A 23,505-nucleotide genomic window follows, 5' to 3' on the forward strand; every position below is an offset into this window, starting at 1 on the left:
AGAATTGCAATCAGCTGCTGGGTCTGGAGGTTGATAATGAATACATATGGCAGCTCCCCAGTCATCAGCAACTCTTATTTTTCTGAACCACTCTCTTGAACAGGTGGCTTCCATCTTCAAGCTCATGTCACTGGTAAAGAAGGGAGGGTGGACAGAGCAGAGCCACTCTGCGGGCTCTAGCACAGTTTTTTACAGGAAGGAAGGGGTGAGTGGGTTTTATCTGGGGAGTGTCTGTCACCTTAATCATGATGGGATTTGCAGTCAGCCTGTACCACACCCTCTTGGATATTTGCATCTCACTTATCTCTTTGTGCAAGGGCTAGAAGTCCTAAGGGGTGGGCACACAGGAAAACACTTTGAAGAGAAAAGGATAAGAAAATTTAGAGATTTGCTTGAGTGAAAACAGAACCCAAGACTCTTAATATGTAGGGTACCAACATGTCCCGGTTTGCCCATGGGAGTCCTGGCATCTTGTCCACTCTTCATCTTGTCCACTTTGGATTTGTCCCAGATTGTACTTTATTATTTTTAACCAAGTGCTGTTATTTATTATTGTGTTAAAAGAGGCCAGAAAGGAGGGAGCCTGGATAGCCCAGTTGGTAGAGCATCAGACTTTTAATCTGAGAGTCCAGGGTTCAAGTCCCTGTTCAGGCATGTCCCTTGGGTTTTAGCATCTAATTCCGATTCAATTTATAAAAAAGAAAACAAACAACAACAAAATCAGCCAGGAGGGGTAGGTAGAGAGAGCTGCCTTTTGTTCCACCAACTCCGGCCGAGGTCCCGAGGTCTCATATACCTGCGTGTGAGATGCTAGTTTGGAGTTCTCCTTTGAATTCGTGGTCAGGTTTGAAAGATTACCAGTGCTACCCAACCCCTTTGTCACTCTGTTCCAGACGCAAGGTAACTGACACCCCATTCTCAAAGGGTGTGAAGTGCACTCAGATACAAGCACGTGGGATTAGCCAGGTTCTCCAGGTGAGAAGTGGCTACCTGTGCAGGGGCCAGTGCTGGGGCCTGTGGCATGCAGCCTGCCACCGTGGTGCCTGTTGGCAGGGTCCACAGGAATTGTGGAAACTAGAAAGTAGGTGTGCAGGAAAATATTGGTCCATACAGGACACAGGGGCTAAGCAGCCCCACCGCAGAACATAGAGTAGTCAGAATGCTCTTACAATACCAGTTTTGCATTTATTTATATAATACATGGAATTTGCAACTGTTGATTTTATTATCTGGCAACATTTTTATTTCAGAGTAATCCCTTTTGGCAGCCATCGACTCCAAAAACCAAATGTGCATGTTTCATGAAAAAATTAGGCACCGAATTTCTTACAAAAGCCAGTATAGATGTAACTTGCACAAAAAATGTTTATCAATATTTACCATTCACTGTGGCAAATGACCGCATAGAAAACAAGAATTGCTAACAGAATATCAGAAAATCAGCATCTAATTTTAAAAATTCAGTAGCAGTTTTTTTGTTTGTTTTGTTTTGGTTTTGAGATGGAGTCCCTTTCTGTCACCAGGCTGGAGTGCGGTGGCATGATCTGGGCTCACTGCAACCTCTGCTTTCTGGGTTCAAGCAATTCTCCTGCCTCAGCCTCCCAAGTAGCTGGGACTACGAGCATGTGCCACTACACCTGGCTAATTTTTGTATTTTTAGTAGAGATGGGGTTTCACCATATTGGCCAGGATGGTCTCAATCTCTTGACCTCGTGATCTGCCCACTTCAGCCTCCCAAAGTGCTGGGATTACAGGCGTGAGCCATGGTGCTCAGCCTACAAAAAAAATCAGTAGTTATTTTAAGAAGACTTGCCTGTAGATGAATTCACATGTGAATCTGTAGCAGGTGGACTTACAGATTCTTCTGCAAAACACGATTTTTCATTGATATCAGATGACTGTTTCTTTGCTAAATTTCTGAATTTTTTTCTTCCAAGTTTTTGTTATGTGTGTGCAAAGCACATAGTGCCTGTACTTGATGTATTGGCACTTGAGACAGAAGAAAAATTGCAAACAGTTCAGAGGCTATCTATTTTATCAAGTGCTATTAGAGGCTTCACAAAGAAAATGCGTACATTCTAATAATTGGTTCAAATTTTCACTTCCAATTCAGAAAATCAAATTATTAAAGTTTTTGTGAGTTCATTCTAAAGAAGGTAAAACATCTGATCTTATTGTTAATACTAGTATATACTCCATTTTTTAAGGAACTTCATAGTTTAACATTGAAGATAAAGTTACTAAATTTTGTGGTGATAACACCCACTCAAAATTTGGTGGAATATAAGTTCATGATAAAAGTCAATGTCATCATAAAATTAAGAAACTTATGAGACAGAAATAGGTTTGGAATTTGTTTTGATGTTCATGTAATTCACAACTGTCTCCTACTAGCTGCAATGTTAGATTAATTAAAAATTTTAATGGTTTAAATTTACAAATATTTGTGTATACTCCGTTAGAGCAATTGAACCACAATATTTTGGGGGATGAAATTGATGTTGAATATTAAAAATACTTCAGGGTGGCAGTATGGACTTTTTATCTGTTTGCTGCTTTTGCCATCAATGGAGTTTTTAAAGATTTTGCTCCTTTGAAGAGTTACTTTGTAAATCAACCTACATGTTCTGCAGTGGTTTTGAACTTCTTTTATAAATAAATCTGTAAGTTTTGGTTACATTTTATTCAACACCAGTTGGATATATTTAATCAAAATCTCCAAAGAATACAGTGCTCAAAAAAACTTTATTTGAAAATATTTAGCTAGTTGCAATTGTTGAAAAAGATGCTTGCAAACAGGAAAACAATGAACTTTATCCCTATAACAGAAAGAAAATAACTGAACACATTGAAAGTTGAGAGCTTAAAAATTATGCAAGATTTCATGTTCAAAGTTACAATTTCTTTTTGGAATATCTTGACCTATGGGACAAATCTTTTGATATTTCCATTTTTATTTGGATAAATTTATATTCTTACTCAATGGGATGAAACTGAACGACCTATGGTTTGAAATCATAAATTGAAACAACTTATTTGAAGAGTTTTTCCCTTTAAAAATACCTGCAAGGCCAGGCGCGGTGGCTCACGCCTGTAATCCCAGCACTTTGGGAGGCCAAGGAGGGTGAATCACCTGAGGTTAGGAGTTCGAGACTAGCCTGACAAACACACAGAAACTCTGTCTCTGCTAAAAATACGATATTAGCCTAGCATGGTGGCACATGCTTGTAATCCCAGTTACTCAGGAGGCTGAGGCAGGAGAATCGCTTAAATCTGGGAAGCAGAGGTTGCGGTGAGCTGAGATTGCGCCACTGCACTCCAGCCTGGGTGACAAGAGCAAAACTCCATATCAAAACAAACAAAAATCCCAAAAAACAAAAAAAAAAACCTGCTAAAGTGCTTGGGTAGTACAAAGACAGTATCTAAGAAAATATTTGGGTTACAGTATTTACATATTTTAATCAGAAAAAATAGAGAATTGGAATACACTCTAGCAGAGTTGCTCTAAATTTATAAGACACCACAGTAACTTTGGAGAAAGTATTTTCTCAATTAGAAATGTTATTATAATCTACAGCAACATTCAATTGAAGAAGTTAACAGTTTGAAATTTATTAACAACAAAATGCAACTTGAGTACTTTTTATGTGTAATACTTCAAAAAGCATTAAAGTGCAACTTTGAGGAACAGTACATGCAATTTATGAAACAAAAAGATTAAAAAATAAATCCATGTTTAAAATATACATTCCTTAGGCAAATACCATGACATAGTAATATTAGAAATAGATATGGCAAAAAATAAAATATGTGGTAAACATTATTATTCTACTAATGGTATTGTTTAGCATTCAAATAAGAGATTCAACAAGATAAATTATTTTCATTTTGCTTTCATGGAAACAGATATATGTTATATTTATTTGGTAGAAAGAATTTTATTTTTGAAACTAGGTTTTAAATAAAATTACTTTGTAAGTACGCCAATATCATAAAGTCAATGTGTTGGTGAATATGTTAATATTTTAAATTACATAATTTTGATTATTCCTAGCACTATCTTTTAAAAAATGTGAGACCGGTCGCAGTGGGTCACGCCTATAATCCCAGCACTTTGGGAGGTTGAGGCGGGTAGATCACGAAGTCAGGCGTTCAAGAGCAGTCTGGCCAAGATGGAGCTGGCCCATCGCTACTAAAAATACAAAAATTAGCCAGGCATGCTGGTGGGCACCTATAATCCCAGCTGCTTGGGAGGCTGAGGGAGGGGACTGCTTAAATCCAGGAGGCGGAGGTCACAGTGAGCCGAGATGGCTACACAGCACTCCAGCCTGGGCAACAGAGCGAGACTCCATCTCAAAAAAAAAAAAAAGAAAATGAAAAGAAATGGGTCAAAAAGTCAGAGAGCAGAGGGAAGGACAGGAAGTGGGAGAGAGCGAGACAGGGTGTGGAGCCCCAAGAGACAGTAGTGAATCCCCGAAAATGGCCCAGTGACCTCATCATACAGGGTCCTTCCGGTGGCAATTACTTGCCACTCCCCACGGCCGCATTTGGAAAGAAATTGTGTATCAGTTTGAGAGACGGAACTGTCAATGGCTGATTCTTTCCATTACCCGTTCATCTCTTACCCACTGGCTCCATCATTCATAGATTCATTGATACAACCAACCCCAAGCATTTGTTGAGTGTTTACTATACACCAAGCACTTTCTTAAACGGAATGAGACTAAACTCAACGTGTGCAGAGTCTAGTTCCAGAGCAGGGCAAGGAAGCTACCAGCTGGGATGGAGGATTGGAGGGTACCCAGAGGAGCATCTGCTTGTAAGAGGGGACTAAAGAAAACTTCTCAGAGAGATGATACCAGGTTCTCCAGTCGAATCAAGCTGCTTCCTCCTCCTCCTCTGGTTCACCTGTTGGGATTTTATATAAAACTACATGCCAATGCTCTCTGCTTTTGATATTTTCTAATAGTAAAAGAAGAGGCTGGGTGTGGTGGCTCGTGGCTCACGTCTGTAATCCCAGTACTTTGGGAGGCTGAGGTGGGTGGATCACCTGAGGTCAGGAGTTCGAGACCAGCCTGGCCAATATGGCGAAACCCCGTCTCTGCTAGAAATACAAAAATTAGCTGATGTAGTGGCAGGTTCCTGTAATCCCAGCTACTCAGGAGGCTGAGGCAGGAGAATCTCTTGAACCCAGGAGACAGAGGTTGCAGTGATCTGAGATCACGCCACTGCACTCCAGCATGGGTGACAGAGTCAGACTCCGTCTCAAAAAAAAAAAAAAAGAAAAGTCTATAATCCAGACCCCAAAGAATTTCCCTTGGTGCGGTTTCCAACTCTCATTTCACTCCTGTCTATTCTCAGACAGTGTCCCGGGAAGACTTTTAGGACCCAGTAGCCATTTCCTATTTCAGGTTCCTCTTGTGTTGTTTCTAGGCATAGAAACAAATCCAATTCAAGCAAATAATGCTGTCATCGGGATCTTGTGCAGGCATCAGAAGGGAGCAGGCCTGGCCAATGGAGAGCTCTGTTTGAAATATCTTGCGATCTTCAGAAACAGTTGTTTTTATTCAGAAGTATTCATTTGATGCTTCCCTGACCCACACAGGTTCCTAATGGGCTTAAGCTCCCATTTGTTAAAGAAACAGATGGGAAAACCAGTTCAATTTGTGTTTGTTTTAGCATTTAAGACAGCTTACCGTGAGATGGTAGAGTTTGGGTACTGCAGGTAGCAACACGTTCTTTTCAGCAGGCAGGCAAGGGAACAGAATCATACAGCTGATTTAGACAGGTGGAAGCAGGAACCCATCCGATTCCACGGAATAAACGAGTGGCCCAGAAGTGGAATCCTGTGATTCTATTGTGGTCTCATGTAGCTTGAATGAGGACACTCAAGTGTTGGGCCGATTTTGCCAACTGCTGCTGGTTTTCTCCTACGTCTCTTGCCCTATTTTCACCTCCCCTCCCATTCAAATGGAAGTGATTCCATACACAAGTCAGCTCACATAGCTTATGGTTTTGCTTTGCTTTGAGACAGTCTCACTCTGTCACCCAGGCTGGAGTGCCATGACGCAACCACAGCTCACTGCAGCCTCAGCCTCCTGGGCTCAAGTGATCCTTCCGCCTCAGCATCCTGAGAAGCTGGAACAACAGACACACACCACCATGCCTGGCTAATCTTTGTATTTTTTGTAGAGATAGGGTCTTGCTCTGTCTCCCAGGCTAATCTCAAGCTCCTGGGGCCAAGCAGTCCTCCCGTCTCAGCCTCCCAAAGTGGTGGGATTACAGGCACGAGCCACTGTGCCCAGTCCATCGTATACATCTTTTTTGTTTTACTTTGTTTTGTTTGTTTGTTTTGAGATGGAATCTAGCTCTGTCTCCAGGCTGGAGTGCTGTGGCACGATCTCAGCTCACTGCAACCTCCACCTCCTGGGCTCAAGCAATTCTCCTGCCTCAGGCTTTCAAGTACCTGGGATTACAGACATACACTGCCATGCCCAACTAATTTTTGTATTTTTAGTAAAGATGGGGTTTCACCATGTTGGCCAGGATTATCTCAATCTCCTGACCTCATGATCTACCCACCTCAGCCTCCCAAACTGCTGGGATTACAGGCGTGAGCCACTGTGTCTGGCCCATCTTATACATCTTATACCTGCTACAGCTTCATCCAGGGACCCCTGTACTAGTCAGGGTCCTGGCAAAACATTTTTAAAAAGACAGCACACTCAATGTGTTAATTTAACAAAGAGAGTTTAATAACGGGACTATTTATGGAGGTTAAAGGGTAAAGGGAATTGACAAGGGATGATGAAATCCCTCAGTGGACCAAGGTGGCAAGAAGACCCATGTTCCTGGGCTGGGTGAGACCTGCAGCTGTGGGAGAGGGGTGGCGTGCCAGGCGCTGTGATGACAGCCCCTGCCCAAACCATGGTGAGTCAGGAAGGAACCAGACTAACCAATCCCTTGACCTGTGACCTCCTTCTGGGCCTTCCCATTGGCCAAACCCAGATGAAGACAAGCAAATCTAGGTTATGCAGTCTGTAGAGGTCAGTCTCATGGCGCAGAGGGTAGAATGGAGAAGGAAGGAAAATGAAGGGTGAGTCTGGAAGGATAAATAGAAAAATACCCTCCTGATTCAGGCACTCATGGTCCATCCAAAACTCAAGAGGCTATTTCTCCCACTGGAGGCAGAAGTAGAAAATGGTCTTTTCCAACATGGTGGAGGTTTTTGGCGGTGAACTTGAAGCTTTGTGGCTTCATCAAAATCTAGCGTGGGCCACAGCCTGCCAGTACTGAGTTTCTTAGTTCTACCAAGCCAGCTAAGTGTGACTTCACATCATGCCACCATAGGCAAGAGAATCCGAGAGCTATGTCTTGTGGGCTTTAGATTTGCCTTTAAAAAAAAAAAAAGATATTTAAAAAGTAGAATCCTGACCCGAGAGTCTGAAAACCTGGACTCATGTTCCAGGCGGCTGTGGGACTTTTGATAATTCTCTCTGGGTGTTTTCTCATCTGTAAAATGAGGAACTTGGGGGTAGAAGTTGGTTTAAGCCCCTTTTGGTTCTAACCTTCAGTAGATCTTTAAATCAAAACCAAAAGACTATTAGGAGGAATGATAGGCTTCTACAGGTGAATGTCTGAACCAGCCTCAGAAATGAGTCCGTGGGGAGGAAGAGGAGGTTCTGAAGTGCTCAGAGCACTGGATCAATTGAGCATCACCTTGTCAGGATCAGAAGGTGGGGAGGAGGTTTATCACCATGCAGCGGGCTTGCTCCCGTTTGAAATGCTGGCTCCTCTCAGATGTCTCAGAATGCTGCAGGGTTTTTTCCAGGCTAAGACTAACCCTAAAGATTCAGGCGACTTCCTCATTCCCTCCTTTTCCAGCAAGAGGAAGAGAGATACTTGAGTCTCTTTTATGTGAGTTCTTGTCAAGGGAGATTGTCAATAAAATTCTTTTCCTGTAATCCTTTTGACCTAGTCCCCAAGGGCATCCTGACCCCTAAAGGGTCCCTGAGCTCTGCCTTTACTCTTATCACACAGTCAGTTGGATGTGCAGGGAAGGGTAGAACTGAAGATGAATGATATTTAGAAAGAAGGAGATTCACAGCCAGGCATGGTGGCTCACGCCTGTAATCCCAACTACCTGGGAGGCTGAGGCAGGAGAATCGCTTGAACCCGGAAAGCAGAGGTTTCAGTGAGCCGAGGTCGTACCATGGCACTCCAACCTGGGCAATAGGAGTAAACTCCATCTAAAAAGGAAAAAGAAAAGAAAGAAAAGGAAAAGAAAGAAACATTCACAAACTAGAGGTCCCTTTTGCCCCTGTGTAACCAGTGTAGGGGATGAATAGCTGACCTTAGCTAATCTCTTTACTGGTGACTTGCAGTAGCACGGTGGTCAAAGTCAGCCCTCAGAAAGGCGCATCTGTGCCCCACTTGCCTTTTTGCAAAAACAGTCCCCAAAGCAAAAGCGGTACCAGTTACACATCCTAAGAGCGATCAAGATTCCTACATGGCACCATTAATTGTTGACTATGATAACACATCTTATTATCAGTTTTTCTTTAATGAATTCCTGAATAGATTCCATTAGATATTAAATACTATATTACTTCCTCTAAAGAGACATATTTAAAGCAAAAAAAGAAAAAAAAATTCTTGTCCTGATTCAGCCCTGAATGCCATCCTTAGCAATCTCAGACCACACCGTAGAATCCTGTTCTTCTTTGCGAGATGCTCACGTTCACTTCTTTGCCTTCTGAGAATATGGATCTTTGAGGATAGAAATGAAGAGTAGATGTTCACCCTAAAAAGGGGGCAAGAGAGTTTAGAGTCTAAGAAATTGACTGGGTCCCCCAGGAAAGAGGCAGCCGTGATGAGGCATAGATAAACAGTCTCAGTTTGTCAGCACCCTGTGTAGGGAATTAAACTCACAACTTCCATGTTAATGATACTTTCACATTTAATTTCCTGTGTGCCTCACTGAAAATGTATCTGTTGAAAGTGGAATTTCACTCCATAGAGCTGTCTTATTAAGTGAATGCGTGTGAGGTTGTACCTGTCACAACAAGATTCTGGAAGCTCATTTAGAACTATAATTTGGGGTGTGGGGGAGGAAGCAGAAAGGTTTGTGCCTTGTAGGACTATCACTGTTTCCTCGATATCATTATTACTATTGGTAATTGGTTACTCATTAGCACTAAGCATTAATTGCTAATATTGATAAGAGCTTCGTTAAGCACCAGTGATGTACTTTCTGTGCTCAACATGAGTCACTCTAGGCCATCAGCTGAGCAGACAACGCATTAAACGTGAAGGCAGATACAGACCAGGCTTGTCTGGATTTCTGTCCGGGATAGTCTTACATATTACAGGACATGGCTTGGGTTTCTGTCCAAGATGGGCTCACTTATTACAGGATGACACAGCTTTGCATGAATAGACAACGTGTTGAAGCCCCTGTGGATATAGGAAAAGCATACACTAGCAGGAGAAGTGCAAGCATCAAACTCCCCACTCAAAGTGTGTTCCCAAGATGGGAAGCATTGGCATCCCCCAGGAAGTTATTAAAATACAGAGTCTTTCGCCCCATCTTGGACCTCATGAATAAGAACCTGCATTTCTCTGCCCTTCCAAGGTGATGAATATGCACATTAGAGTTGGAAGACCATCACTCTGGAGCAGTGATTCTCCAGCTTTTCTGCATATTAGAATCATGTTGTGACGTCTGAAAAATCGCAGTGCCCAAGCTTCATCCCAGACCAATAAAATAACACATCTTGGAGGTTGGGATGGCATCAGGGCGTTTTCAAAAGACCCAGGGGATTTCAATGGGCATCAGCTTTGAGAATCTCTGCTCAAGAAGACAGTGACACTAGGTTAACTCAAAATTCTTTGAGAGCCTTCAAAATTCATATTCGAATCCTTAGAGTCGATCCAAGTTGGCAGTATGTATACAGGTGCTCTGCTCTGCCCTGCACACCTCCCTTTGACCATGCTCCCCTCTCCCCTCCACACCCACATTCATCCTCCTCCAGGAGCCCCCAGCCACTCAAGGAACCTTGGCTGGCGCTTCTTGGGCCTATGTTGGCTTTCTGCTTCCCTGAAAGTGTCTTGATGTCTTCCAGCTTTTGTTGCTTATTATCCCCTCCAGGAATGATCCCTTGTCTAGGATTTCTTGGCTCTCCGGCAGCCTCTGTCCTTTCCAAGGTTCAGATTATCTATCAAGGTGAAGGGGCCGGGTGGTGGGAAAGACTGGGGACCCCCTGCCCCATCTGCATCCTCCTGCAGTTTAACAGTGGCCTCTGCAGTTAAGGACCTTACCAGTCGTTTGAATTGAGGGAAGTCTCCATTTCTATCTCTAAAACGATGGTGCTAATACCTACCTTACACCTTCGCTTGTTAAATTCTAAAGCACTTATCACATAGCTTCTCACGGCCTTGTCCTCCTCATTATGCAATCAATCCAGAATGGAGACCATTGTTGTGGAGGCCTGTTGATAAAGTCAGAGCTGACTCTATAGGTAGATAAAATAGAAAACTTTTTTTGTGACTGGAGCATTCTAGGGAGATATTCTCCTGACTTTTGAAAAAACCTGCTAGTTGTCCTCCCAAATCTTTTCTCCTTTTTTCATAGTAATATAATTTTTTCTTTTTCTTTTTCAGTCTCACTCTGTCACCCAGGCTGGAGTGCAGTGGTACAGTCTTGGCTCTCTGCAACCTCTGCCTCCAGGGCTCAAGTGAGTCTCATACTTCAGCCCTCTGAGAAGCTGGGATTACAGGTATATCCCACCACACCTGGCTAATACTTTGTATTTTTAGGAGAGATGGGGTTTCGCCATGTGGGCCAGGCTGGCCTCAAACTCTTTACCTCAAGTGATTTACCCGTCTCGGCCTCCCAAAGTGTTGGGATTACAGGTGTGAGCCACCATACCCAGCTCATTTTTTTTCCTGCTAGGTACATTGCTGCAAAGAATAAGGACTACATATTCCAGTCTCCCTTGCGGCTGGATGTGAAGATGTGACTAAGTCCGTATGTAAGTTTCCAGGAACCGTCCTTAAGGGGTGGCTTGTATGCTCTTGCCCCATTCTTTGTTCCTTCTATCATCCTATTGCCTGGAAGATGAGGACAGTCATCCTGAGCCAGGAAACAGAGGACAGTCCTTAGAGGTGTGAACAGTGAGCAGGAAAGGACCAGAGTTGTTGAGACGTTTGAGGACAGCGTCTTGGGCCACTTCCATTTGGACTTGGTTGATGTGAGCATGAAATGAGCTTCTGTCTTGTGTAAGTCACTTGTTTGGGCCTGTCTGACATTTGTCACTGAATCTAATCCCAACCGATGTGCCACCAGAAGTTTCTTCTCCACTGGCCAAAATTCCACTTCTGAAGACCTATTTCGTTGGACATTAAAGACTTACATCATTCTTTAGGAAAGCTCTGATAAATTACAGTTTCCACAGGATGTGTTCATGGCTTAAATCCTTACAAACATGGTTCTTAGCAGGTTGCCCAGACCCAGAAATGCAGACAGACAGCACTGAGGAGCTGAAAGGCAGGGGGAGGAGCAGACAAAAATCTACCCCTTCATCATTCTTCCAGCTGCTCTTTTAGGACAACTTGTCTTGGGGCCCATGAGGACAAGGGTTGATTATCTTGAATCTGTTTCCTAACTTTTTCAATTTTCCATTAGGAAAATTTTCATACATATAGAAAAGTTAAAAAATAATAATAATAATAAAAACAGGCCAGGCACGGTGGCTCACGCCTGTAATCCCAGCACTTTGGGAGGCCAAGGCGGATGGATCATGAGGTCAGGAGATTAAGACCATCCTGGCCAACATGGTGAACCCCTGTCTCTATTAAAAATACAAAAAAGTAGCTGGGTGTGGTGGTGCATGCCTGTAATCCCAGCTACTCAGGAGGCTGAGTCAGGAGAATCGCTTGAACCCAGGAGGTGGAGGTTGCAGTGAGCTGAGATTGTGCCACTGTACTCCAGCCTGGGCAACAGAGTGAGACTCCATCTCAAAAACAAACAAACAAATACAAAACAGAGCTTTCAGTGACTACCCACACGCTCACCACCTATGTTCAGTTGTTAACAACAATGGAATACGCTTGATTTATCACAATCCGCTCATCTATTTGTCCCTCTGCCTATTCATCAATCCAGCTTTTGTTTTTATTCTATTTCAAGGTAAGTTGTGCCTGTCGGTGCGCTTCCCCCTGAATACTTCCCTGCTACCTACATCTTGTTCACTTTTACACTTTTTCTCTGTTTCTGTTTAACCCTCTTTTCCCTGCAAGCGAGGCGAGTGGAGCTGTGAATTGTGTCAATTGTATAGGGCTTCTCTTTTCTGTTCCAACACCTGAAGTTATTGGGCAGCTCATGGAAGAGGTAATCAAAGAAAGACAGAGACATTGTTCTTTTGGAGCTATATTACTTCCATTCTCTCTCCTCTTCAAGATGCCAAGGCAGTTCTCTGGGTTTCCTTGAGTTCCAGAGGTCTCCCCCTCTTTTCTGACTCCTAATTCATCCGATTTTTATGACATCTTGAGATGCAAAGATCATTCACTCCCCTTTAGCCAGAATCTTTGTAGCAACTCCATCCATCTCTTCAACGAGCTCTTCCTCTATAAAGCTCTGCAGTGAAGCCTGCCTCTGTTTGTCCCATCCTTAGGGCAGCTGGCCAGACATGCCAGGTCTGTCACTCTCAACCTATGTTACCCCCCACCAAAAAAAAATCCGTTCACCTCCTCTTTGCTCAAAGCTCATGCTTTGCTCCATGTATCATAGCGCTCTCTGTGGTTGCAACTCAGCCCTCATCAAAGCCCCAGTCTCCTGACCATCCTCTTTCCCATACTCTGGAAATGTCAGAATATGAGACCTCCTAGCTCTGAAGAGGAAATGAGATACCTACTCAGGATTAGGTCCCTGAGTGTTCTAGCAACAACACAGGTGCCTATAGGGGTTAGTCTGATGAACTCTGCCATGGGTTGAGAACGGAGAATGTACCAGGAGTCATCTAAGTACGGTGCATGCATGATGCTACCTCTTTTTATCCCCACAACCACCCTTCCAGGTCAGCTTCTTTTTTTTTTTTTTCTTTTTGGATGAGAAAACTGAGGCATAGGGAAATTAAGTAACTAATTTAAAGTTGCCTAGGTAATAAAAGTCTTCTAGATTTGGAGTTTTGTTGCTGTGGTTGATTTTGAAACAGGGTCTCACTCTGTTACCCAAGCTGGAGTTCAGTGGCACAATCACAGCTTACCGCAGCCCCATCTCCTGGGCTCTAGTGATCCTCCCACCTCAGTCTCACAAGTGGCTGATACCACAGGAGCGTACCAGCACGCCCAGCTAATTTTTTGTATTTTTTTGTGTAGAGATGGGGTTTTGCCATGTTGCCCAGGCTGGTATCAAACTCCTAGGCTTAACAGATCCAAATGTTTTGGCCTCCCAAAGTGCTGGGATTATAGGCATGAGCCACCATGCCTAGCCTAGGTGTAATTTTTTTTTCCATCTGATTGGAAAGAATGATTTCTGTGCAGAATGTGGGCCTTGTGCTTTGTAGAGCTATAATTAAGTTTATGTTTTCATTTTGCTGGTTTCTGTTTGTTTCCTATGACAATGTTTTTCAAATGGAATCTTCAGACCCCAGGGGTTCAAGGGCATTCTTGTGTTTTACTACATTTTCTTTGTAAACAGCTCTGTGCGTTCTTTCAGTTTGAGAAACCATGGCTTAGAGGGGAGGGTATGGGGTGGGAGTCGGGGCTGTCCCTCGCAGCCTGTCATCTCTTACTGTCACAGCCTACTAGACTCTGCCCTGGGCTGTGGAGATAGCTCTGCCCCTGGAACTTGGCCTCACAGTCCATTCAGAGTCATTAATTTTCTTACCCATCTTATCTGCATTTCAAGTTAGAAGCTGGCCCAAGAAAGAAAGGACTCGGGGAAAAGGAGAAAAGGGAGCAGTTGTGTTCCAGGTGGGGGGAAGACGAAAGCATGGACCCAGAGGTGTGCATTTGATGACGTGTTCTGAAACAGCAGTGGGGCTTCTCACCTGGGTGCAGGACTGAGCAGGGCAGCTTCCCTGTAGAGCCTTGAATGCTGAGCTAGGGAATGTGGACGATACTGTAGACAATGGAGAGCCAGAGAAGGAGCAGGTAAGAAGGATGTCATCAGGGTTCCAGTCTCCAGTGAGACCTCAGAGGCTCTAGGAGGAGACAGGCAAGGCAGCTTCCGAGGTGGCGGGATGTGAGATGAGGGGTGGACAGGTCCCTCCTGCCTGGCCCACCAAGGAAGTGATGCAGGAAAAGAGATCCCCTGGTTGATTCCTCATCCATGAGAAGGAAAACACATGCCTTGAAGACTTGGCTTAGCCCTCAGACCCTCCATCTAGATATTAGCCATTCTGCTTCTGAAAGTATTGTGTTTAATTCTGTGTCTTGAGCTGTCCTCTGCTTTGGCACAGCATGAGCTGGAATGAGGGATAATAACTATGAACCCCAAGACTTGAAATTGGGGAAATGTGCTGAAGGGTTCTCTGTGTCTCTCTCAAGCACTGAGACCATTTCTGACCTTGTGCATGAGCCGAGGAGATACAGGTAACCGAAAGCAGCCGGCCGGTGTGCCGGGTCCTCTCATCTAATGATCATGCCAGCCCACTTAGCAGGCACGCATCCAGCCTGCCTGCCCGTGTGAAGGTGAGGCTCTCTCCTCCTGCCCAGCCTTGGCGGGCCCTTGTGATGTCACCACCATGTGTCCGGGCCTTCCAAGGAACCTGTACAACATCAACCACACCATGGCCTTCAATGGTCAGTAGATATACTAGGAAAATGAACTTTCCCATTTGACAAAAGAAAAATAAAGAGGGAAGGACCCAAAGGCGGGTCTGGGACTAAGTTGGACCCCAAGCCCCTTGGCGTGACCAAGCTCCAGCACAGCTGTGACATTGGCAGCCGGCATTTGAGGCACAATAATAATTCTTCAGATCAAAGCAGCTCCGTCTTTAGACAATTATAGTAAAATTGAAGCTCTCCTCTAAAAGAAACACATGCTCGTGTTGTGTTTTCCCCTCTCCCCCCTCCTTATTTTATTCTTTATGAACAAATTGGTTTTCAGGGCTATAGAAAGAACCGATTGGAAGCTTAAATTCTCACTGTCTGCCCAGGGGTGGATTCGCAGGGGTGAACATGTAACATCTGAAAGCTGACTTTTTTTTTTCTTAAATTGATATCCAAGAATAAAAGAGAGAATGGTCGGAGAAGCTGATCAGGAATGAATAAAGTCTCCTTTTAAGCTGAAATAACCCCCTCCCCCCATCTTCCCTCCAGAAAAGCCGGACTGTAATTGCTTGCAATCACTCGGCACAAATTGTCTCCTCGTATTTGCTTTTTAATTTTGTATAATCTGGTCCATTTCGCTCTCCCTGCCTTTGAGCTTAACCTCTCTCTCTTTCTCTCTCTCTCTTCTTTTCTTTCTTCCATTTATTTATTCCCTTTCTCTCTCTCTCTCCCTTTAATTCTTCAGGACTGTTTAAAAATTAGTAATAATTCCCAGTGATATTTGATGGCTTTTACTAAGCAAAGGCACTTAGGGGGAAAAAATACAGAAACACACATTCACTCAAAATGGAATGGATCTGGTTTGCATCCACTTAAATGTTCATTTCTGCATCCGAAGTATTGTTTATTTTAATGCATTAATACTGTTTCTTAAGGCATGGTAGACGTTTTAATAAATAAGTAGACTGACCCCAAAGTGAGCAAACGAAGGAGTCAAAACAAGAAAGGTAATTTCTCAGAGTCACTGTGGACCATTTTTTTCTGGTTTCCAGCAGGTGTGTTCTGCTGCCCTTGCTCTTGCTGTAACGAACGCCCCTTCTGTTTAGCGCACGGCACGTCCATCCAGCCTCCTCCCAACCAGGGCTTGCCCTTGTTCTCACGCTGGTGCTTCATGATATGAGGGCCAGTGAGTCTGGAAGAACACACTCCTGTGGGTCTGACTCGCTTTCCAACAGTATAAAAGGTGATAGGAAGGTGGGGGGTGGGGTTCGATGGGGAAAAAGTCCAGAGGAAACATCCTCAATGGGCAGAGAAAAGAAGAGAAAACGAAAAGAAGGGGAACGGCAGGAGGGTATAAAGGGAAAGCAAACAAAATGAAAAGCACAGGTTATACCAGAAACGATGAATGGGATCCAGGCTCAAATCTATGCCTTCTGTCCTACCAGCACCATAGACTCTGGTCTTCTGAGGGAAATTAGAGGTCAAGAGAAAGAACGTTAGCAGAGCAGCCTGGCTAAGAGTTTGATTTGTGTGTTGCTTCTGATCCTTACTGTGTGACTGTTCACAGCTTACTTAACGTCTCTGTACTTCAGTTTTATTTTTTTCTGTAAAGTTAAGGTGACAAAGAACCTTCTTTATGGGATTGCTTACCTGAAATAACAATTGTGAAGTGCTTGGCATGTTTTAGATACTCAGTAAATGTTAACTATTACTCATTCCACTGTAATAGCAAATGACTTAAGGTATCAGGGTTCAATCAGGGAAGCAGAAACTATGAGTATTATGGACTGAGAAATTTGTTATAGGCATCAGACCTTGCATAATTTTGGAAGGAGCTGGGGCAGTAAGATATGGAAGGGAATCTGGAGAATCAGAAAAGTTGCTGGAGAATTCTAACAAACATCTAAAAAAGCATTAACACCAATTCTACACGATTTCAATATCATCCAGAAAAGGCGCACTTTCCAATTCATTTTATGACATTAACACTATACTGATGCCAAACCCAGACTAAAAGAGTACAAAAGAAAACTACAGACCAGTATCTCCCATTGCCATAGAGGCAAAAATCTTTAACAGAGTGTTTGCAAATAGAATTCAACATTATATAATGAGAATGATATGCCGTGACCCAGTGGCATTTATTATTGGGATTGTAAGACTGGTTAGATATTGAAAAATCAATCAATACAATCCACCATATTAACAGGCTAAAGAAGAGAAATGTATAATCACATGATGATATCAATTGATGCAGAAAAAGTATTTGACAAAATTCAATACCTATTCATGATTAAAAAAACTCTTAGAAATGAAAAAACAGCAGCTTCTTCAACTTTATAAAGAGCATCTGCAAAAACCTACAGCTAGTGTAATGCTTAATGGTAAAAACTGAACCTTTTTCCCTGAAACTAGGAACAAGGCAAGATGTCCACTCTTAACTCTCTCACTCCATACAGTGCTGGAAGTTCCAGTCAATGTGTTAAAGGTAAAAAGAGAATGTCAAAGATACACAGATGAGAAAGGAAGAAAAAGAAGTATTTTTATTTGCAAAACACATGATTGTCAACATAGAAAATCTCAAGGGATAAGGAAATTTGGGATTAGAATAAAAATGTTTTTCATCCCAAGGAATCTCCAAAAAAAATAAAAAAAGATAAAGCCTTTGGAATGAATAAGTTACTTCCATAAAGTCACAGGGCATAAGATAAACTTATACAGAATCAATTGTATTTCTGTATGCAGCAATGAGCACATGGAAACCAAAATTAAAAATGCATCGTTTATCATAGCTAAAAAAAATACGTAGGTGTAAATCTATCAAAACATGTACAGGACCTGTATAGTGAAGACTGCAAAGTGCTGATGAAAGAAATCAAGGAAGACCTGAATAAATGGAAAGACATTCAATGTTGATGATTTGGAAGACTCAACATCAGAAAGATGTCAATTTTCCTCAAAGTTGATATATAGGCTTAGTCTCATTCCTACCCAAATTCCAGCAAGTTTTTTTAATACAGGAAAATTATTCAAAAATACTTATGGAAGGACAAGGGAATTAGAATAGCTAGAACAGTTTTGAAAAAGAAGAATAAAGTGGCTAGAGCAATCATCTAGCCAGTTTAAAGACTAATTTTACAGCTGTAGGAATAAATGCTGAGTGGTATTGTCACATTATAATGAAGAAGAATATAGAACCCAGAAACAGACCCACAAAAATACTTCCAAATGATGGTTGACAAAGGTGTTAAAGCAATTCAGTGGAGGAAAGATAGCCTTTCAGTGACTGCTGCTTACATACGTGGGCTTGAAGCTCAATCTTGGTTTACACCATACACAGAAATGAACCTGAAGTGGATCTCAGAGTTCAATGCAAAACATAAAAACTATAAAACTTTTAGAAAAAAGAAAGTGAGAGAAAATCTTCAGGATCTAGGGCTACAAAATATTTGTTAGACTTGACACTAAAAGCATGATCCATAAAAGCAAAACTAATAACTTAGACTCCAAAAAAATTAAAAACTTTTATTCTATGAAAGGCCTTAACAGGAAAACAAAAAGATAAGCTATAGGCCGGGAGAAGATATCTGCAAGCCACATATCCAAGAAAGGACTAGCATTTAGACTATATAAAGAACTCTTAAAACTCAACAGTAAGAACATAAACAATCCAATTAGAAAATGGGCAAATGTCATGAAGAGACATTTCAGCAAAGATGGTATACAAATAGCAAGTAAGCACGTGGAAAGATGTTCAACCTCGTTAGCTACTTGGAAAATACAAATTAAAGGATGATTAGATATCATTATAAACCAATTATAATGAATAATTTAACAAATAGTGGCAATGCCAAATTCTGGCAAGGATGCTATATTAGTTTGTGCTTGCATTGCTGTAAAGAAATACCTGAGACCGGGTAATTTATAAAGAAAAGAGATTTAATTGGCTCACAGTTCTGCAGGCTGTACAGGAATGTAATGCTGGCATCTGCTGGGCTTTTGGAGAGGCCTCAGGAAACTTACAATCATGGCAGAAGGCGAAGGGAGAGCAAGTGTGTCACGTGAGTGGCAAGAAGAGGACCAAGAGCGAGGCAAGGGAGGTGCCACCCATTTTTAAATGGCCAGATGTCACGAGAACTCACTGTTGTGAGGACAGCACAAAGTGGATGGTGCTAAACCATTCATGAGAAACTGCCCTTAGGATTCAATTAGTTGCATCCAGGCTCCATCTCCAACATTGGGAATTACATTTCAACATGATATTTGGGCAAGGATATACATCCAAACTATATCAGATGCAGAAAAATCAAGTCACTTATACATTGCTAGTGGGAATGTACAATGATACAGCTACTCTAGACAGTTCGGGGGTTCCTTAAAAAAAAAAAAACATCAACAAGAAATTATACCACCCTACAACTGCACTCCTGGATATTTATACCATAAAGATCAATGGAAACTTCTGTTCACACAAAATACTGTACATAACTATTTATAACAACTTTGTTTGTAATAGCCCCAAACTAAAACAATCCAGTTGTCCTCCAGTGGGTAGATGGTTAAGCAAAATGCAGTGCATCTATAACATGGAATACTAGCCAGCAATAAAAAGCAACAAACCATTGATATAGGCAGCCACTTAGATGAATCATGTGAGAATGACGCTGAGTGAAAAAAGCCAATCTCAAAAGTTTACAGACTGTAGGATTCTATTTATATAACATTCCTGAATTGACAAAATTATAGAGAACAGATGAGTAGTCGCCAAGGATTAAGGAGAGAGTAGGAAAGGGAGGGAAGGGGGTGCAGCCCAAAAGGCAACAGGTGAGTGCCTCGTGGTGATGGAACTGTTCTGTATCTTGACTGTATCAAGCCCAATACCCTGATTGTCATATAGTCCTGTGGTTTTGGAAATGTTATCATTGGAGGTGATATGGTTTGGTTTTGTGTCCCTACCCGAATCTCATCTTGAATTGTAATTCCCATAATCCCCATGTGTCAAGGGAGAGACCAGGTGGAGGAAACTGAATCATGGGGGTGGTTTCTCCCATGCTGTTCTCGTGATAGTGAGTTCTCACGAGCTCTGATGGTTTTGTAAGGGTCTCTTTCCCCTTCGCTCAGCACGTCTCCTTCCTGCCACCTTGTTAAGAAGGTTCCATGCATCTTCTTTGTCTTCTGCCATGATTGTAAGCTTCCTGAGGCCTACCCAGCCCTGCTGAGCTGTGAGCCAGTAAAACCTCTTTCCTGGCTGGTCCTGGTGTCTCACACCTGTAACCCAGCACTTTGCAAGGCCAAGCTGGGCAGACTGCTTGAGGCCAGGAGTTTGAGACCAGCCTGGCCAACATGGTGAAACCCCATCTCTACTAAAAAACATTACAAAAATTAGCCAGTGTGGTGGCATGTGCCTATAATCCCAACTACTAGGGAGGCTGAGGCAGGAGAATTGCTTGAATCCCATCTATGTGAGAGGCCGAGGTAGAGATTGCAGTGAGCCAAGATTGTGCCACTGCATTCCAGCCTGGGCAACAGAACGAGACTCCATCTCAGAAAAAAAAAAAAAATGAAAAAGAAACCTCACCTCTTTCCTTTATAAATTACCTAGTCACAGGCAGTTCTTTATCGCAGTGTGACAATGGACTAACACAGGGGAAATGGCAAATGATACATATGCATTTATCTCTATATTATGTCTTCAACTGCATGCGAATCAACAATTATCTCAAAATAAAAAGGTTAGTTTTTATAAAAAGGAACTCACCGCATCCATGACTCCATGAACTTTTCCATATTTAAAATTAACTTTCTGTGTTTTCTGCGGTTCGTTTGGAGGAATTAAACTATTCAGTATATCTCCCATATATGTCTAATCTTTCCTATTTCCTCAACTTATGATATCCACCAACATGGCAGATAGGTATAACAGAAAGAGAGAAGTTGAAAGCAGGTGGAAGAGTTTCATTAGCTCCAGTAATTAGGCAAATGAGCTTCCTGGGCAGGTCGCTTAGAACGCTGTAGACTGGGATGTTTATTCTCCTGTCATTCTAGGCAGGTTGCAGTTGTTACTAATATGAAGACTTACTGATATGTTAACATAATGTTGATTCCTTAATTATTCCTTAAAAGTCTTGGTGTTTTTACCAAGAAGGAAAAATATCATACAAAAGCATAAGACAAGGAGATAAAGGTCGGGGGTGACCCGGGGTAGAGGGAGGTGACCAAGGCAGCCAACCCATACCAGGACAAAAAGCAGAGGTCTAAGGAGAAGTTCAAAGGTCAGGTGTAAGCCAAGATGGGCGGATCACCTGAGGTCAGGAGTTCTAGACTAGCCCGGCCAACATGGTGAAATGCCGTCTCCACTAAAAATATAAAAATTAGCCAGACGTGGTCACAGGCACCTGCAATCCCAGCTACTCAGAAGGCTGAGGCACAAGAATCGCTTAAACCCCGGAGGCGGAGGTTGCAGTGAACCAAGATTGTGCCACTGTCCTCCAGCCTGGGCAATTGAGCAAGACCCAGTCTCAAAAAAAGAAAAGAAAAGAAAAACTGGAATTCTACTTGGGTGTCTTAGCAGGTAACCACTGTGGGGCTGAAAATGTGTATAGAAAAGAAAGAAAGGGAAGGAAGGAAGGAAGAAAGGAAGGAAGGAAGCAGAACAAGATAGAGAAGGGAATTTGAGAGCAATTTATATAAAGATAGGTGTTTCTGTTGACTAACCAGGAAACAGAAATGAAAACCAACTTCCATTACAAGAACAGGTGTCTATTGTGGGATGGTGCCGGACAAAATGGTTCAGAGACCTTTCTGTGAAGTCAGCACCTGTAAAGTGTTGGAGAATATTTTAAACACCTGAGGTTAAGTGCCCCTTATATAGCTAGCTAGCTAGTGTCTCCGTCTTCCCGGAAGGAAGTTGGGATGGAAGGGAACTCCAATGAAGCTTTTCGGAGCTAGGCTGTGTGCTGAGAACCTCCCGTGCGTTCCGTCATTGAGTCATCACCATAAAGGAGGTACGAGTCTCTCATTTTTATTTTATTTTTTGGGACGGAGTCTTGCTCTGTCACCCAGTCTGGAGTACAGTGGTGCAATCTCAGCTGGCTGCAACCTCCGCCTCCCAGGCTCAAGCAATTCTCATGCCTCAGCCTACCTGGTAGCTTGGAATACAGGCGTGCGCCACTACACCCAGCTCATTTTTGTATTTTTAGTAGATACGAGCTTTCACTATGTTGGCCAGGCTGGTCTTGAATTCCTGGCCTCAAATGATGCACCCGCCTCGGCACCCCAGAGTGCTGGCATTACAGGAGTGAGCCACTGTGCCCAGCTGACTTTCTCATTTTGTAAGTGTCTGAGTGTGGTTTAGAGCGATTCAGCAGCTTACTCAAGACCCTCTGCTAACACTACAGATTTGCATAGAAGGAAACTTTCCAGCTCACACTTTGCAGTCAAAGCCAGGTGCTTTGGGGCTGCCACTGATGGGGAAGACATGCCGTGAAAGACCAGACCTCATGGTCTCCATTCCTGATGCCGGCATTTTCTCTTTCACATGGGCCTCTTGTCATTACGTCTTAGTCCACCAGGATGGTTTCCAGAGAGATGCTACCTCACAGAAGAAAACTGTCAGTTTCCTCTATAAAAATCCTCCAAAATAGGAAGAGGGTCATGTTGGTTGATTGAGGGAGGTGGTGCAGGAAAGGGAAGAGAGTGGTTCTCCCAGTTTGCTCAGACACACAAGGCTCAGCTACCCTCTGCACGTGGCGGTTCCACCTCCATTTCTAACTAAAGTAATCAGGAGATCTCCTTCCACCTGAATGTAATCTTCAGTTTTTCCCTTTCAACCCTTCTATCACACCACGGTGAAGCGGAGTTATGGGGCAACCCTCTGACTTGGCTGTTCAAGTATTTTGCCCCGAATATAATTGCAAGATTTAAAGGGGAGGCCAGCAAAGAATGATCAGTCCTTAAAGGGCATGCATATGTTTTCAGTAGTTGATGCTTAGTAATTCTGTGTTCAATAAATAGTCAGTGCAGGTTGATTAAATCTTTTCCATCCCCATAGAAGGTACATCTGGATCCCATTCTCTGGGCCTTGGAGCAGCACTCTGTTAATTTGGAGGTTGTAATTTTCATTTTGACATTGGAGTAGCTACTCTTTAGAACAGAAACAGAAGAGAGAGAAGCTTGTGATTTTGAGTAGCACCTTCTTTCTGCCAACGCTGGCTGTGGTCTTGCCTATGAGAACATAGTGTCCTGTCTTTTTGACAGTAGTTAGCGGTAAACGTTCTGTGTAAAGAAAATAACATTCACCAAGGAAGCCCAATTGCTGTGGATGTTTTCCTGTGAACATAGCTGCTGTGATACTTTGTCTTTTTGCTTTGGGTGGTATGGAAGGTGATCTATGTGACCACATGGGTCTTCCTGTGCTACAGAAGAAGATAAAAAAGAAAGGAGGGAGGGAGGGAGGGAGGGAGAAAGCGGGGAGGAAGGTATTTCTTCTATTTGAAAATCTCAGTTTAAGGTTTTTTACAAATTGAGAAAGCTCTTTCTTTTCTTTCCAGGGACTTGAAAAGGAGAACAAGGAACAAGTATAAAATATCCCCGTCTCATGACCCTGTCAAGTTCCGAGGGAAATGAACATGTGAAAGACTGCGGGACATCCTCGCAAAAGAGGCGAAAGCCTCCTGACTCCTGAGGAGGACTCTGCCGCCTGCTGGCCCCGTTAGACGGAGAGCTCCCCTA

The 23,505-nt window shown here is 42.9% G+C and overlaps 1 non-coding gene across 1 annotated transcript; it reads left to right on the plus strand.

Moving 5' to 3' along the window:
* Positions 1-581: 581 nt before the first annotated feature.
* Positions 582-654, plus strand: TRNAK-UUU. Its single transcript has one exon. It is a non-coding gene; the product is annotated as a tRNA-Lys (tRNA).
* Positions 655-23,505: the final 22,851 nt, after the last annotated feature.

The sequence above is a fragment of the Cebus imitator genome, unplaced genomic scaffold (genome assembly GCF_001604975.1).
Source record: "Cebus imitator isolate Cc_AM_T3 unplaced genomic scaffold, Cebus_imitator-1.0 Scaffold118, whole genome shotgun sequence".
In the NCBI taxonomy this organism is placed as follows: domain Eukaryota; kingdom Metazoa; phylum Chordata; class Mammalia; order Primates; family Cebidae; genus Cebus; species Cebus imitator.